This window comes from Salmo salar, chromosome 02 (genome assembly GCF_965601325.2).
Source record: "Salmo salar chromosome 02, fSalSal1, whole genome shotgun sequence".
NCBI classification, from domain to species: Eukaryota; Metazoa; Chordata; class Actinopteri; order Salmoniformes; family Salmonidae; genus Salmo; species Salmo salar.
Genome location: NC_138292.1, coordinates 29320857 through 29335219, shown reverse-complemented (window position 1 = coordinate 29335219; position 14363 = coordinate 29320857). Strand labels below are relative to the sequence as shown.

The 14363-nt window shown below is 46.5% G+C and overlaps 1 protein-coding gene across 2 annotated transcripts in view; it reads right to left on the bottom strand.

Moving 5' to 3' along the window:
* The window catches only part of LOC106579405 (cyclin-dependent kinase 14), a 216499-nt gene that overhangs the window by 164620 nt on the left and 37516 nt on the right, over positions 1 to 14363 (bottom strand). The window contains exon 1 of one of the 2 annotated variants that reach the window (XM_014159287.3): positions 10125 to 10331. The exons of the other annotated variant lie outside the window; for it this stretch is intronic. The gene's annotated coding sequence lies outside the window, so the exon portion shown is untranslated. Of the gene's footprint in view, positions 1 to 10124; positions 10332 to 14363 lie in introns of those variants that run through there. 2 annotated transcript variants of the gene reach the window in all.

Genomic DNA, 14363 nt, shown 5'->3' with positions numbered 1-14363 from the left:
ATTACAGAATGTACGGTAGTGGTTTAGTTGCACTACTATAAGCTAGATAGATTATTACAGAATGTACGGTAGTGGTTTAGTTGCACTACAATATAAGCTAGATAGATTATTACAGAATGTACGGTAGTGGTTCAGTTACACAATGAAATCTGTGTTAAGGAGAATATTAGAAGATGTACAGTGGAGATCTGGGGAAGACTGTATTAGACAATGTACGGTAGTGCTAGGGGAGGTCCAAGGTAATGCCTCTGGCTACAGTAGAGTAGTTACTGATGATGCCATTAGTATGAGAGATGGACAATAACCACAGAGAGAGAGAGAGCGAGAGAGAGAGAGAGAGAGAGAGAGCGAGAGAGAGAAACTAGCAGAGCCAACCTCCCATCATCACTACTTATCCTATTATCTGTAATGCTTACCCAGACAGACAGACCAGAGAAAACAGAGAGGTTTAGTCCTCATTCACGACCCTCCTGCAACGGTGTAAAGGTGAATTTCCTTTTCACACAGATACAAAGGGACAATATGGTAGCCAGAGATGCTGTGAGGCGATAGGAGAAAGAGTGGAAAAAACACCTCACCCTCTCTCCATCACTATTTGGAGCTCGTTGCTATTGTTGTCAGTGTTCCTGAATGGTAAATGAATGATGTGTGTGATGCGTACATCTGACTCTAACTAGGCCAATCCTTTGAAGGCAGTCTTTCTCTCCCTCTCTTTCTCACTCTCGCATCTTTCTTTGTTATGTGACACCCCTCTCAGCCTTCTCCACCTCCTCAAGGCACTGCCTGTATATATCTGTAGGGCCTATTAGAGAGCAGTGTGAGGACGGAGGGAGGGCGGTTCTTAAGATCGGGAGAGTGGAAGTGCACCGGCGATCAATGAGGGATGGGCTGAAAGAGGAAGGATGTAGGAAGGTGTGACATTCATCCCCACTTCCAATGAGGTCAGATGGGCTGTGAGAGGTGGATCAGGCTACACTCTACCTGCCGTTGCTATAGGCCACTGTCTCAGAGACAGCAGTAGAGAGAGCAGACATGCTTTGTATTTACCTGTTAAGAAATTACTGTAAGTGGTAAAGAAGCACTTTCTGAAATTACTGTAAGTGGTAAAGAAGCACTTCCTGAAATTACTGTAAATGGTAGAGGCGCTTCCTGAAATTACTGTAAGTGGCACTTTGTGGTAACTTAATAATAATTAAATATAATAAAAATTGCAATTTTTTGCTCTGTTTAGCTCTGGCCCTATATTATATAATACAGCTCTTATACCATATTATAATGTTACAATGTGAGCATTCAGATATTTTGTGAGAGAGTTTCCATACTTATAAACTTAGCCTACAGATATTTAGTGAGATGAGTTTCACTTCCCAACCAACTCCTAATTAACTAACACCAATGGCTGTATAAAATATTCAGACAGCCGAGCAGACGGACCACTCGTTCGTTCCTTGTCCGAGATCTGTGGCCATCATTAGAGACGCAGTGCCATGAGATAAACACACCCTCTGGAAAATAACACAAACCATGTCTCAGAAAACAACACAACACTGCAGCACTGCAGCAGACATCGCAGTGACTGCTCATAGCCGGAGGACCTGTGTTCATTACATCACAGTGACTGCTCATAGCCAGAGGAGCTGTGTTCATTACATCGCAGTGACTGCTCATAGCCAGAGGACCTGTGTTCATTACATCACAGTGACTGCTCATAGCCAGAGGACCTGTGTTCATTACATCACAGTGACTGCTCATAGCCAGAGGAGCTGTGTTCGTTACATCGCAGTGACTGCTCATAGCCAGAGGACCTGTGTTCATTACATCACAGTGACTGCTCATAGCCAGAGGAGCTGTGTTCGTTACATCACAGTGACTGCTCACTGAGCTGTGTTCGTTACAACACAGTGACTGCTCATAGCCAGAGGAGCTGTGTTCGTTACAACACACCGTGACTGCTTATAGCCAGAGGAGCTGTGTTCGTTACATCGCAGTGACTGCTCATAGCCAGAGGAGCTGTGTTCATTACATCACAGTGACTGCTCATAGCCAGAGGAGCTGTGTTCGTTACAACACAGTGACTGCTCATAGCCAGAGGAGCTGTGTTCGTTACATCACAGTGACTGCTCATAGCCAGAGGAGCTGTGTTCGTTACATCACAGTGACTGCTCATAGCCAGAGGAGCTGTGTTCGTTACATCACAGTGACTGCTCATAGCCAGAGGAGCTGTGTTCATTACATCACAGTGACTGCTCATAGCCAGAGGAGCTGTGTTCGTTACAACACAGTGACTGCTCATAGCCAGAGGAGCTGTGTTCGTTACAACACAGTGACTGCTCATAGCCAGAGGAGCTGTGTTCGTTACATCACAGTGACTGCTCATAGCCAGAGGAGCTGTGTTCATTACATCACAGTGACTGCTCATAGCCAGAGGAGCTGTGTTCGTTACAACACAGTGACTGCTCATAGCCAGAGGAGCTGTGTTCGTTACATCACAGTGACTGCTCATAGCCAGAGGAGCTGTGTTCGTTACATCACAGTGACTGCTCATAGCCAGAGGAGCTGTGTTCGTTACATCACAGTGACTGCTCATAGCCAGAGGAGCTGTGTTCGTTACATCACAGTGACTGCTCATAGCCAGAGGATCTGTGTTCGTTACAACACAGTGACTGCTCATAGCCAGAGGAGCTGTGTTCGTTACAACACAGTGACTGCTCATAGCCAGAGGAGCTGTGTTCATTACATCACAGTGACTGCTCATAGCCAGAGGAGCTGTGTTCGTTACAACACAGTGACTGCTCATAGCCAGAGGAGCTGTGTTCATTACATCACAGTGACTGCTCATAGCCAGAGGAGCTGTGTTCGTTACAACACAGTGACTGCTCATAGCCAGAGGAGCTGTGTTCATTACATCACAGTGACTGCTCATAGCCAGAGGAGCTGTGTTCGTTACAACACAGTGACTGCTCATAGCCAGAGGAGCTGTGTTCGTTACAACACAGTGACTGCTCATAGCCAGAGGAGCTGTGTTCATTACATCACAGTGACTGCTCATAGCCAGAGGAGCTGTGTTCGTTACAACACAGTGACTGCTCATAGCCAGAGGAGCTGTGTTCGTTACAACACAGTGACTGCTCATAGCCAGAGGAGCTGTGTTCATTACAACACAGTGACTGCTTATAGCCAGAGGAGCTGTGTTCGTTACATCACAGTGACTGCTCACTGAGCTGTGTTCGTTACAACACAGTGACTGCTCATAGCCAGAGGAGCTGTGTTCGTTACATCACAGTGACTGCTCATAGCCAGAGGAGCTGTGTTCGTTACAACACAGTGACTGCTTATAGCCAGAGGAGCTGTGTTCGTTACATCACAGTGACTGCTCATAGCCAGAGGAGCTGTGTTCATTACATCACAGTGACTGCTCATAGCCAGAGGAGCTGTGTTCATTACATCACAGTGACTGCTCACTGAGCTGTGTTCGTTACATCACAGTGACTGCTCACTGAGCTGTGTTCGTTACAACACAGTGACTGCTCATAGCCAGAGGACCTGTGTTCGTTACATCACAGTGACTGCTCACTGAGCTGTGTTCGTTACAACACAGTGACTGCTCATAGCCAGAGGAGCTGTGTTCATTACATCACAGTGACTGCTCACTGAGCTGTGTTCATTACATCACAGTGACTGCTCATAGCCAGAGGAGCTGTGTTCATTACATCACAGTGACTGCTCATAGCCAGAGGATCTGTGTTCGTTACAACACAGTGACTGCTCATAGCCAGAGGAGCTGTGTTCGTTACAACACAGTGACTGCTCATAGCCAGAGGATCTGTGTTCGTTACATCACAGTGACTGCTCATAGCCAGAGGAGCTGTGTTCATTACATCACAGTGACTGCTCATAGCCAGAGGAGCTGTGTTCGTTACAACACAGTGACTGCTCATAGCCAGAGGATCTGTGTTCGTTACATCACAGTGACTGGTCATAGCCAGAGGAGCTGTGTTCGTTACAACACAGTGACTGCTCATAGCCAGAGGAGCTGTGTTCGTTACAACACAGTGACTGCTCATAGCCAGAGGAGCTGTGTTCATTACATCACAGTGACTGCTCATAGCCAGAGGAGCTGTGTTCGTTACAACACAGTGACTGCTCATAGCCAGAGGAGCTGTGTTCGTTACAACACAGTGACTGCTCATAGCCAGAGGAGCTGTGTTCATTACATCACAGTGACTGCTCATAGCCAGAGGAGCTGTGTTCGTTACAACACAGTGACTGCTCATAGCCAAAGGAGCTGTGTTCGTTACAACACAGTGACTGCTCATAGCCAGAGGAGCTGTGTTCATTACAACACAGTGACTGCTTATAGCCAGAGGAGCTGTGTTCGTTACATCACAGTGACTGCTCACTGAGCTGTGTTCGTTACAACACAGTGACTGCTCATAGCCAGAGGAGCTGTGTTCGTTACATCACAGTGACTGCTCATAGCCAGAGGAGCTGTGTTCGTTACAACACAGTGACTGCTTATAGCCAGAGGAGCTGTGTTCGTTACATCACAGTGACTGCTCATAGCCAGAGGAGCTGTGTTCATTACATCACAGTGACTGCTCATAGCCAGAGGAGCTGTGTTCATTACATCACAGTGACTGCTCACTGAGCTGTGTTCGTTACATCACAGTGACTGCTCACTGAGCTGTGTTCGTTACATCACAGTGACTGCTCATAGCCAGAGGAGCTGTGTTCATTACATCACAGTGACTGCTCACTGAGCTGTGTTCGTTACATCACAGTGACTGCTCACTGAGCTGTGTTCGTTACAACACAGTGACTGCTCATAGCCAGAGGACCTGTGTTCGTTACATCACAGTGACTGCTCACTGAGCTGTGTTCGTTACAACACAGTGACTGCTCATAGCCAGAGGAGCTGTGTTCATTACATCACAGTGACTGCTCACTGAGCTGTGTTCATTACATCACAGTGACTGCTCATAGCCAGAGGAGCTGTGTTCATTACATCACAGTGACTGCTCATAGCCAGAGGATCTGTGTTCGTTACAACACAGTGACTGCTCATAGCCAGAGGAGCTGTGTTCGTTACATCACAGTGACTGCTCATAGCCAGAGGAGCTGTGTTCGTTACAACACAGTGACTGCTCATAGCCAGAGGATCTGTGTTCGTTACATCACAGTGACTGCTCATAGGCAGAGGAGCTGTGTTCATTACATCACAGTGACTGCTCATAGCCAGAGGAGCTGTGTTCGTTACAACACAGTGACTGCTCATAGCCAGAGGATCTGTGTTCGTTACATCACAGTGACTGGTCATAGCCAGAGGAGCTGTGTTCGTTACAACACAGTGACTGCTCATAGCCAGAGGATCTGTGTTCGTTACATCACAGTGACTGCTCATAGCCAGAGGAGCTGTGTTCGTTACAATGACTGTATATATTGGGTTTATTATTCACAATAAGTTATTTATGTAAAATGGGTTTTGCTAGAAACTGATCGTAGCACTGTTGAGTTATTGGAATAGAAGATGTTGCTGTGGTTTCAAACCATCTCCCAGAGAGGAAAGTAGCTGTAGCCCTCTATAGAGATACAAGATGAGGCTGGGCTAGAGTTAGCGGATGGGGAAAAGAGGTTCAGATACAGTAAGACTGGGCATTGGGTTAGGCTTTGGGAAAGGTAGGTGATATTCTACATTTTCTCCCCAATCCACTTACATTAGCTACAGTATCTTTGCACACAGCTGTGTTGATAAGAATGATGTACATAAATCCTGGATTGCCGAATGCTATGTAATGGCCATTGAGAGGCTTTGAAGCCACCGGTCGGCCATATTGGCACTCCCCAGTAGGAGCAGTTCTCCATAGGAATGGAGTTCTACAGTATTTCAATTAAATATTTCAAGGACTAAATTACATGTATTGAAGTATTTTGTTTATTTATTAAGGTGTCTGTAATAGAATAAATGTGGCAAAAACAAATGTAGACATTAATAAATGTATTTTTATAACTTCCAAAATATTTTTTTACAACAGTGAGGGAGTGCCAAGATGGAGGCAAGATGGCTTCAACACAGTGCCCCCATCAGACATCTAATGTATAAATCATTGGTTAATAAGCCTGACTAGAATAAAACCCTAATTAAAATAGAGCAAACCGGACCCTTTACAGCTGTCCACAAAACAGAACTGTGTCCTGACCTGTCCCTCCATGCCTTAATCCCTCTGTTCTTCCATCCTACATTCCTCCATCCGTCCATACCTCTGTACCTCAATCCCTCTGTCCCTCAAACCTTCCATCCATTCCATCCATCTCTCCCACAGGTATCTATAGGTTGTGTGAGTTGTACAACCCTTCGTCCATCTAGAGCCAGCCATCCAGCCAGTCAGTCAGCTAACCATCCAGCCAGCCGACCAGAGGCCCAGGCCTCACCTCCACCTCCTCCCTCTGATTAGTACCGAGACAACTTGGCTCTGATTTGGATGAAGATGGAGGATAAAAAACTCTGACATATTAATGAGTAAATTGGCAGGCACTTCCAGCCTAAGGAGCCAGAAGCACGCAGGGTCACTCAGACCAATCGCTCTGACACTTACTAACTCCAGTGGGGATCTCTCCCTACTCTCGACCAATGCCAGCAACCCAGCTCAGCTATTAGTTCAAATCTCACTGTTCAGAGCCAACCAGAACAAGGAGAGGAGGCCAACAATGGATCAATAAGTAGAACAAGGTGATCTAATCCACTAGACGTAACATGTCACAACTAAAACCTCCCCTCTATTTAGGAGTGTTGAAGTGTTGGATGTAGTATCTGACAGAATGTGTTTCTGTTGAGGTTTTGAAACCTCCCCTCTATTTAGGAGTGTTGAAGTGTTGGATGTAGTATCTGACAGAATGTGTTTCTGTTGAGGTTTTGAAACCTCCCCTCTATTTAGGAGTGTTGAAGTGTTGGATGTAGTATCTGACAGAATGTGTTTCTGTTGAGGTTTTGAAACCTCCCCTCTATTTAGGAGTGTTGAAGTGTTGGATGTAGTGTCTGACAGAATGTGTTTCTGTTGAGGTTTTGAAACCTCCCCTCTATTTAGGAGTGTTGAAGTGTTGGATGTAGTGTCTGACAGAATGTGTTTCTGTTGAGGTTTTGAAACCTCCCCTCTATTTAGGAGTGTTGAAGTGTTGGATGTAGTATCTGACAGAATGTGTTTCTGTTGAGGTTTTGAAACCTCCCCTCTATTTAGGAGTGTTGAAGTGTTGGATGTAGTGTCTGACAGAATGTGTTTCTGTTGAGGTTTTGAAACCTCCCCTCTATTTAGGAGTGTTGAAGTGTTGGATGTAGTGTCTGACAGAATGTGTTTCTGTTGAGGTTTTGGTCCAGGACAGAATGACTGTTGGCTTAGGTTCAGCCTTACTGACACTACTGTAAGAGGTTCAGCGCTGGGCTAGGCTGGGCTAGGCTGGGCTAGGCTGGGCTAGGCTGGGCTTGTCTGAAGACATTATTGTTAGAGGAATAATAAGATAGATTTACGTCTGTCTCCAGACGAGAGGGAGGGACTGGGAGGCCGGCCATCTAGAGGGAGTCTTCTCATTCTGTAGAGTGGCTTGGCTTGGCTTTAGTCCTGCAGAGCCAGAAACAGACAGTCTTCTGAATGGCAAGTGAGGATAGGTTGGCTTTGAACAAGGTGGGGTGGATTGGGTGGGTCTTTGCAGTAGGTAAGGTGGGTTTAGTGGGCATTTGAACTTCAGCAAGTGTAGCAGTAGTCCGGTGATGCACTGATACCAATACAGTTGTATCAGTTAATGGTTCATTCCATGCTTTTCTACTGGACGCAAGTGGTTGGTCTTCCTACAGTAAATGATCCCCATTTACTATGACACATACCACTCCAACTAAAACAGCTGTTGTGTGTGAACCACTAAATATGTATAACAAAATATAGAGAGTAAACTATGAAGCCATTAGAAACTCGTCTCCATGACGATTCAGACATATGTCCCTCCTTTTATGAAAGTAGCAGTGAATCAGAGATGAATGAATGCATAGGCTACTGCCCCCAGACAGATAAGTGCTGTAGTATTTATCACACCAGGTTGAAGTGACCCTTCTCTTCTCCTCTCTCATAGTAGCTTAGCACCATAGAAATACATAATCATTCAATGGGTTTATAATAAATTCATCAATGGTTATCACTTCAATGGAGCCTACAGTCTCCATATTCTGAATCATTATCATAGTACTAAGGCTACCATTGTTCTCTATAGAAATGGATCTGACCTAAACAGAACACTTACATAATGAGATTACTAGCAAGATATGCAAATATACCACCGGGAAGGGTAAAGCGGAGAGGCAGCATACATGATAGATCAATATCTGGAACAGGGGGTAGGCAACCCTGGTCCTGGAGCGCTGCAGGTAGGACAGGTGGGTTGAATTGAGGCAATCGCTGAACTGATCAATTAACTTAGTAGCTCAGTGTGGTGCCTAGTTGGGGGAAAAAATCCTGCAGTATCTGCAGCACTCCAGCAACAGCGTTGCCTACACCTGATCTGGAAGATCAAACAGTCTAAATCTGGCTTCATAGCAGATGAGACTCTGTACATTACAGGAAGTGTAAAGGGCTCAGGTTTGAACCCAGACAATGGCCTCCTCATAACTCACGACCAAAAGAGCACCACTTCAACTTGGGCCCTACACTCTTAGAAAAAAAGGTGCTCTGGTTCTAAAATGGTTATTCGGCTCTCTGCATAGAGGCCCTTTGAAGAACCTGTTTGGTTCCAGGTAGAACCCTTTTGGATCCCCTTTTCTCTAAGCGTGTAGACCCAGTCACTCCTCCTTAGGCCTCTCTGCCTTCTTCCCCTCTTCCTCCGTCCCCTAACCACTTGACTGTCTCATCCACTCCTCTCTTATTTCCCTCATCGCTTTCCCTCCCTTTTTGTCCTCATCACTCTCTTTCTGAAATCAGTCCCTGTTCTCTTCTGGTCTTTCTAAGGAGAAGAGGGAAGAGAAAAGCAGCAGCAACCCCCCTCCATGGCTCGATGGTTTAGTCTGGTTGAACCGAGATAGATACTTTTGAAATTGATATTTATTATATCGATCGCCCATCAACAGGATAAACCATCGAGCCATGGAGGAGTACTGCTGCTGCGTTTCTGTTGTCTGCTTGTTTCTGTTCATTTCTCTTCTCCCATCTCCTTAGAAAGATAAGAATGTACGTTGTGTCGTATGGCCCTGCAGAAAAGCCCAAGGCAAAGCCTCTCTGCCTCAGTAGGGTTCTGTGAGGCATTAACACAGATGGGAGAGTGTCCTCCCTCGGGGTGGAAGCAGAGCTTATGCAGATCGCCGGTCTGACGGACACTCAGACCAGTGTGACATGTGAGCAGCAAACACTGCTACAGAGTAGCCATTTAGACGGGCAAACATCAGCACCTCGCAGCACAACAATGGAAACATACCCTTTAGTCCTGATGGAGGGAAGGAGGGAGGGAGGGAGGTAGGAGGCGAGAGACAGAGAGGAAGAAAGAAGACTAAAGATGCTCTCGTTTGTGCTTGCTGAATGAATGCAACGTAAAGAACCTGTATAGAAACTGCAGATGAGGCTTTCCAGAGTTCCAGAGTCAGCCCACCGTGTTCCCCACACAACCCCTCCCCCCTGCGTCTACATAACCTCGTCACATCCTCCCTAATCACTATCACACACAGATAGTCTCAGGTGGGCCTGCGTGGAGCTAGCATGTGAGCTCATCATGGTACACACACACACACACACACACACACACACACACACACACACACACACACACACACACACACACACACACACACACACACACACACACACGCACACACACGCACACACACACACGCACACACACGCACACCCACAGCACTGCTGCTACTCCGTCTATTTCTATACATGCCCTAGATGGTAAATGGTAAACATGCCCATCTAATGTACTGTACAGCATGTGTGTGATGTGTCTGGGGAAGACTATTCCGGCTGAGCCACACACACACACAAGCCTGCACGCACTGCTCTACCGCAAGAGAGCGATGAAGGGAGAGAGGGAACTAGGGATTTGGGGAGGAGGAGGAGGAGGAAAAATCATCAGTAATCAGTTTGTCTTCTTACCTTATAGCAGGACACAGCTCACCTGGGATTCTCTGGAGAGCAGACGAAACACACCGCACCACTAACACCAATCACTCTCCTCTCATTTCCATGCTAACAAACTCAAAACATCTCCCTCTCTATCCCTTGCTCTCTCTCTCTCTTCCTCTCTCTCCCGCTAGCCCTGGCAGGTTGGAAACGAGGAGATTGTACTACAACACAGGGGGGAGTGAAACTGGAGGGGGGGAAGTGGCAGACTGACGCGTCACAATCCTCCCGGGCGCTGAGCGGAGAGAGATGATGTGTTGTGATTTGAGACGAGAGGTGCGTTAGGAGACAGGCTGTGACGCAGCAGATGGCTGAGGGGTTCTCCTGTGTCCATGTCAGCGATCCTGGAGCGCCGGCGGCCCCCGTTTAGCGATGAGAGATGGTGCGGCCGGTGGAGTTTGAGGAAGCAGACTGTGGCAGCAGCAGCAGCAGTGTCTGCAGCATTAGCAATAGCAGTGTAGCAGTGTAGCTGGGTTAGACCATGCATGCACTGAGCTGGGGTTGGCAACAGGGAGAGACGGGGCTCAAACACTATCGATTGTGTATATCTCTCCTCTATCTCTCTCTCTTCTCCCTGTATAGCACAGTACAGTACACACTTAGTCTGCAGCACTTAGATGAAATATGAAACCCTTGCCATACCCTGCCAGCCTGCATCCATTAATCTAGCCCTGGATGAGAAGCATCAACAACAATCAGAGGAGAGATGCATGGGGAGACACTCCTTAAGTGCTGTCAGGGTTTAGCCTCTCTGCTTATTTACACTGCATGGGAGCAGAGAGTCAACTATCTCTCACAGCATATTACATACAGAATACATTCATCTGATATTGTCTCTTCAATTTTTCATATGGAAGTAGTGTGTGTGTGTGTGTGTGTGTGTGTGTGTGTGTGTGTGTGTGTGTGTGTGTGTGTGTGTCATTCAGATAGGGTATAGAGGTCAATGAATTATCTTCCACTGTGACAGCGCAATTTGTGAAAACGCCAACATCATGACCCTGTCACATAGCACACCACAAACCACAGGTAGAGTAACATTTCTCTCCCTCTCTCACTTTCTTATTATCAGTCCTGCTCTCTTCCTCTCTCTCTCCTCCTCTACCTATAATTTTCTTTCTCTCCATCTCATGCCCTGACTGACAGGTGTGTTGCCATAGGAACCAGAGTGTGTCCATTGTGTTGTGGAGGCTCTTCACTAACATACCTGATATCAGGCAGAAAAGCGTGAAATCCACATTAACAATGGTATATCTCGAGGCTAACAAATGGGCATTCTACCCTGGCAATCATAGAATATAATTCAGGAAACACTTAGCATCCTAATAGAATATTAATCGGTAAAAGGGGTCCTGGGTGGCGCAGCGGTCAAAAGCCTGCGGTTCGATCCCAGGCTGTGCCACAACGGGTCGTGACCGGGAGCCCCATAGGACGACGGCGCACAATTGGTTCAGCGCCGTCCAGGGTAGGGGTGGGTTTGGCCGGTGGGGCTTCCCGTAGCATCTAACACCTTGTGACAGGGCCGGGCACCTGCAAGCTGACTCCGATTGTCAATCAAACAGTGTTTCTTACGACATATTGGTGCGGCTGACATCCAGTTCAAGCGAGCTGGTTGTCTGTTATTGTACATATATCCACATAACAACTGAGGATATCCTACCAGACATCCCCTGACAGGAGCAATAAGCTGCCTGAACTAACTATAGGCTTCATTCAAAACACAGATGCATGCACACACACACTGAGGGATGTTTGCTGGCAGTATTGGAGGGTGCTAGTGCATGGGTGGAGAATCCAAGAGGGCACTGGGTCATGTATTATTCAGGACACACAGGACACCCTGCCTGCTACAAACACACACACACACACACACACACACACACACACACACACACACACACACACACACACACACACACACACACACACACACACACACACACACACACACACACACACACACACACACACACACAGGGAACCAGAAGGACCACCAGCTGAGAGGGAGAGAGAGAGAGGGAATGGGTATGGCTGAGGGCCTGTGTAATGATGATGATGAAAGGGGGGTTAAAGGGAGAGGAAGTGAGAGGAAGTGGGGCTAGAGACACAGCGGGGGGCTGATAGACCAGAGAGAGAGATTCATCTGACTGGGAGCAACACAGTAGCATTGCCCTCTGGCCTGCCCTTTTCTCTCCTGTCATCCATCCTTTCCATCCCTCCATCTGCGCTGACACGGCATGCCCTTCAGCCTTTCACCATTCACCACTACTGCTATCCATCCATCCCTCCCTCTCTGCTCTCCTCTCATACTCCCCCCTTCACACAGCTGGGCTCCCAGAGGAGAAAAGCAATCTGTATATCCACTGGAGTCTACAGCAACCCTACAAGTCCTCCAATCATCATTACTCCCTCCCATCCCTGCCATGCATCATAACTCATCTTGACAGATGACTTCCTTACTCCCATCCACTCGCACTACCTCGCACTACCTCTCTCTGCCTCTCTCTCCCTCTCTCTGCCTCTCTCTCTCATGTGTTGTCTGTATATGTTCCCTTGTTTTCAGGGTTTCAGGGCTGAGAGAGAGAGAGAGAGTTTATCTTTCTCAGGTTACAGGGCCAGGGCCTGGGTCGCGTTTCAATCACTCTCTCCCTCCGTCCTCCCATCCATCAGGACAAGGGTAATGTAATAACACTCTCTCCATATCAGACAGCTGAACACTAGCATCCTAACCAACCACCAGATAACATTACTGAAACACATCAGTCACATCAAGGAAGGACAATGTGGTTAAGTATCAATCAACAGGTGGTGGAGGAAATGGAGGTGAAGTGGTTGGACTGTGGTGTCATCATTAAAGACAATGAAAAGCTACATACTGCTGATATACTATAGTACTAATATATCCTATGCAGTAGGTGCCGCTTGCTATTTTTCTAACCCTTTTGGATGGTACTAAATATGTTATTTCAGTTTAAATCATCATGCTTCTTATAAAATACTAGAGACACCAATAACAGCCTCACTTCCCCCTTCTAAACTCCCCTCCAAACTGAATATATTCACTGTGTATATTGTTTGGTACAGATCTCTTCAAACCGCCTGGGTTAAGATTACCGATGTAAGTTAACAGCTACTGAATTAAGACAAGTGAAGCATTTCTTTGTGTACTGTTCCTCGCGCTCCGGAGTGACAAGGCAATTTGTCTCATTTGGAAGTCTAATGAAACAAGCTACTGAATCACAGGCCGTGTCATTTAGGATCACAGGGCTTTTGTACCGAGACGGCTTTCAGTTGCAAATAGCCCAAACTTCTGCCTTATAACGGGATGCATTCATGTTTCTGGACCATGAGATGACAGAGAGAAGACACCACACTCCCTGGGCTGGACTTCCTCACACAGTACAAAAGGGTAAAATAAAAATAAAATGGGGAATTAACATCCGAGTCCATATCATTAGAAAACTCCTTAGTAATAAAAACTTAGCAAATAACAAAGTCAAATGAAATAGCAGTAAAGCAATGTGGCAGTGACACATAAGCTAACGTATTAAAGCATAGATAGCACAGAGACAGTATAACCTTGTATTGTTTGCCTACAGGCTGATGCATCTCGGTGGTCATTTCATTGACAGGGAAGGACAGGTACTAAAATGGCTGACTTCACATATGCACAGATATGATCGTTCTAGAGTTCAACTTCCGTTGGCCAACTTTGTAGACAGATGAGATGAAAGAAACAGGCCTACTAGCCATTAGGAAGGCCATTAAAACCAGCTCACTGTGTTCACACTGCCAGTGAACATCACATTTGCATCACACTGCCTGGTATAATTGGCTTAGCCCTGCCTGGGCACCATACACAGTATATTTCATCTTAGAGCCGGCCTGACTGTGATGCTGTATTCATACAGTGAAATCATTAGTATTTATACAGTGAGAATAAGGGAGTACCTATATATTTCAAACATACACAGTGAATAGGTCCATATTTTAGACTCCTCCCCCTGTAACAGAATAAGGCCAATCAGAGCATTCCGATCCCTGACTGATTTACTTCTCTGAGGAAGGAGACAGTTCTCCAAGGGCAAAAGCATATAACACAGCAGAAACCCCATATCCACTTCACATCAGCCATGATGAGGTACAGCAACATCCTACACAAGACAAACTAAACCACCACACAGCTGGTGCTTTTCTCAGTCCAACTGTTTGTTT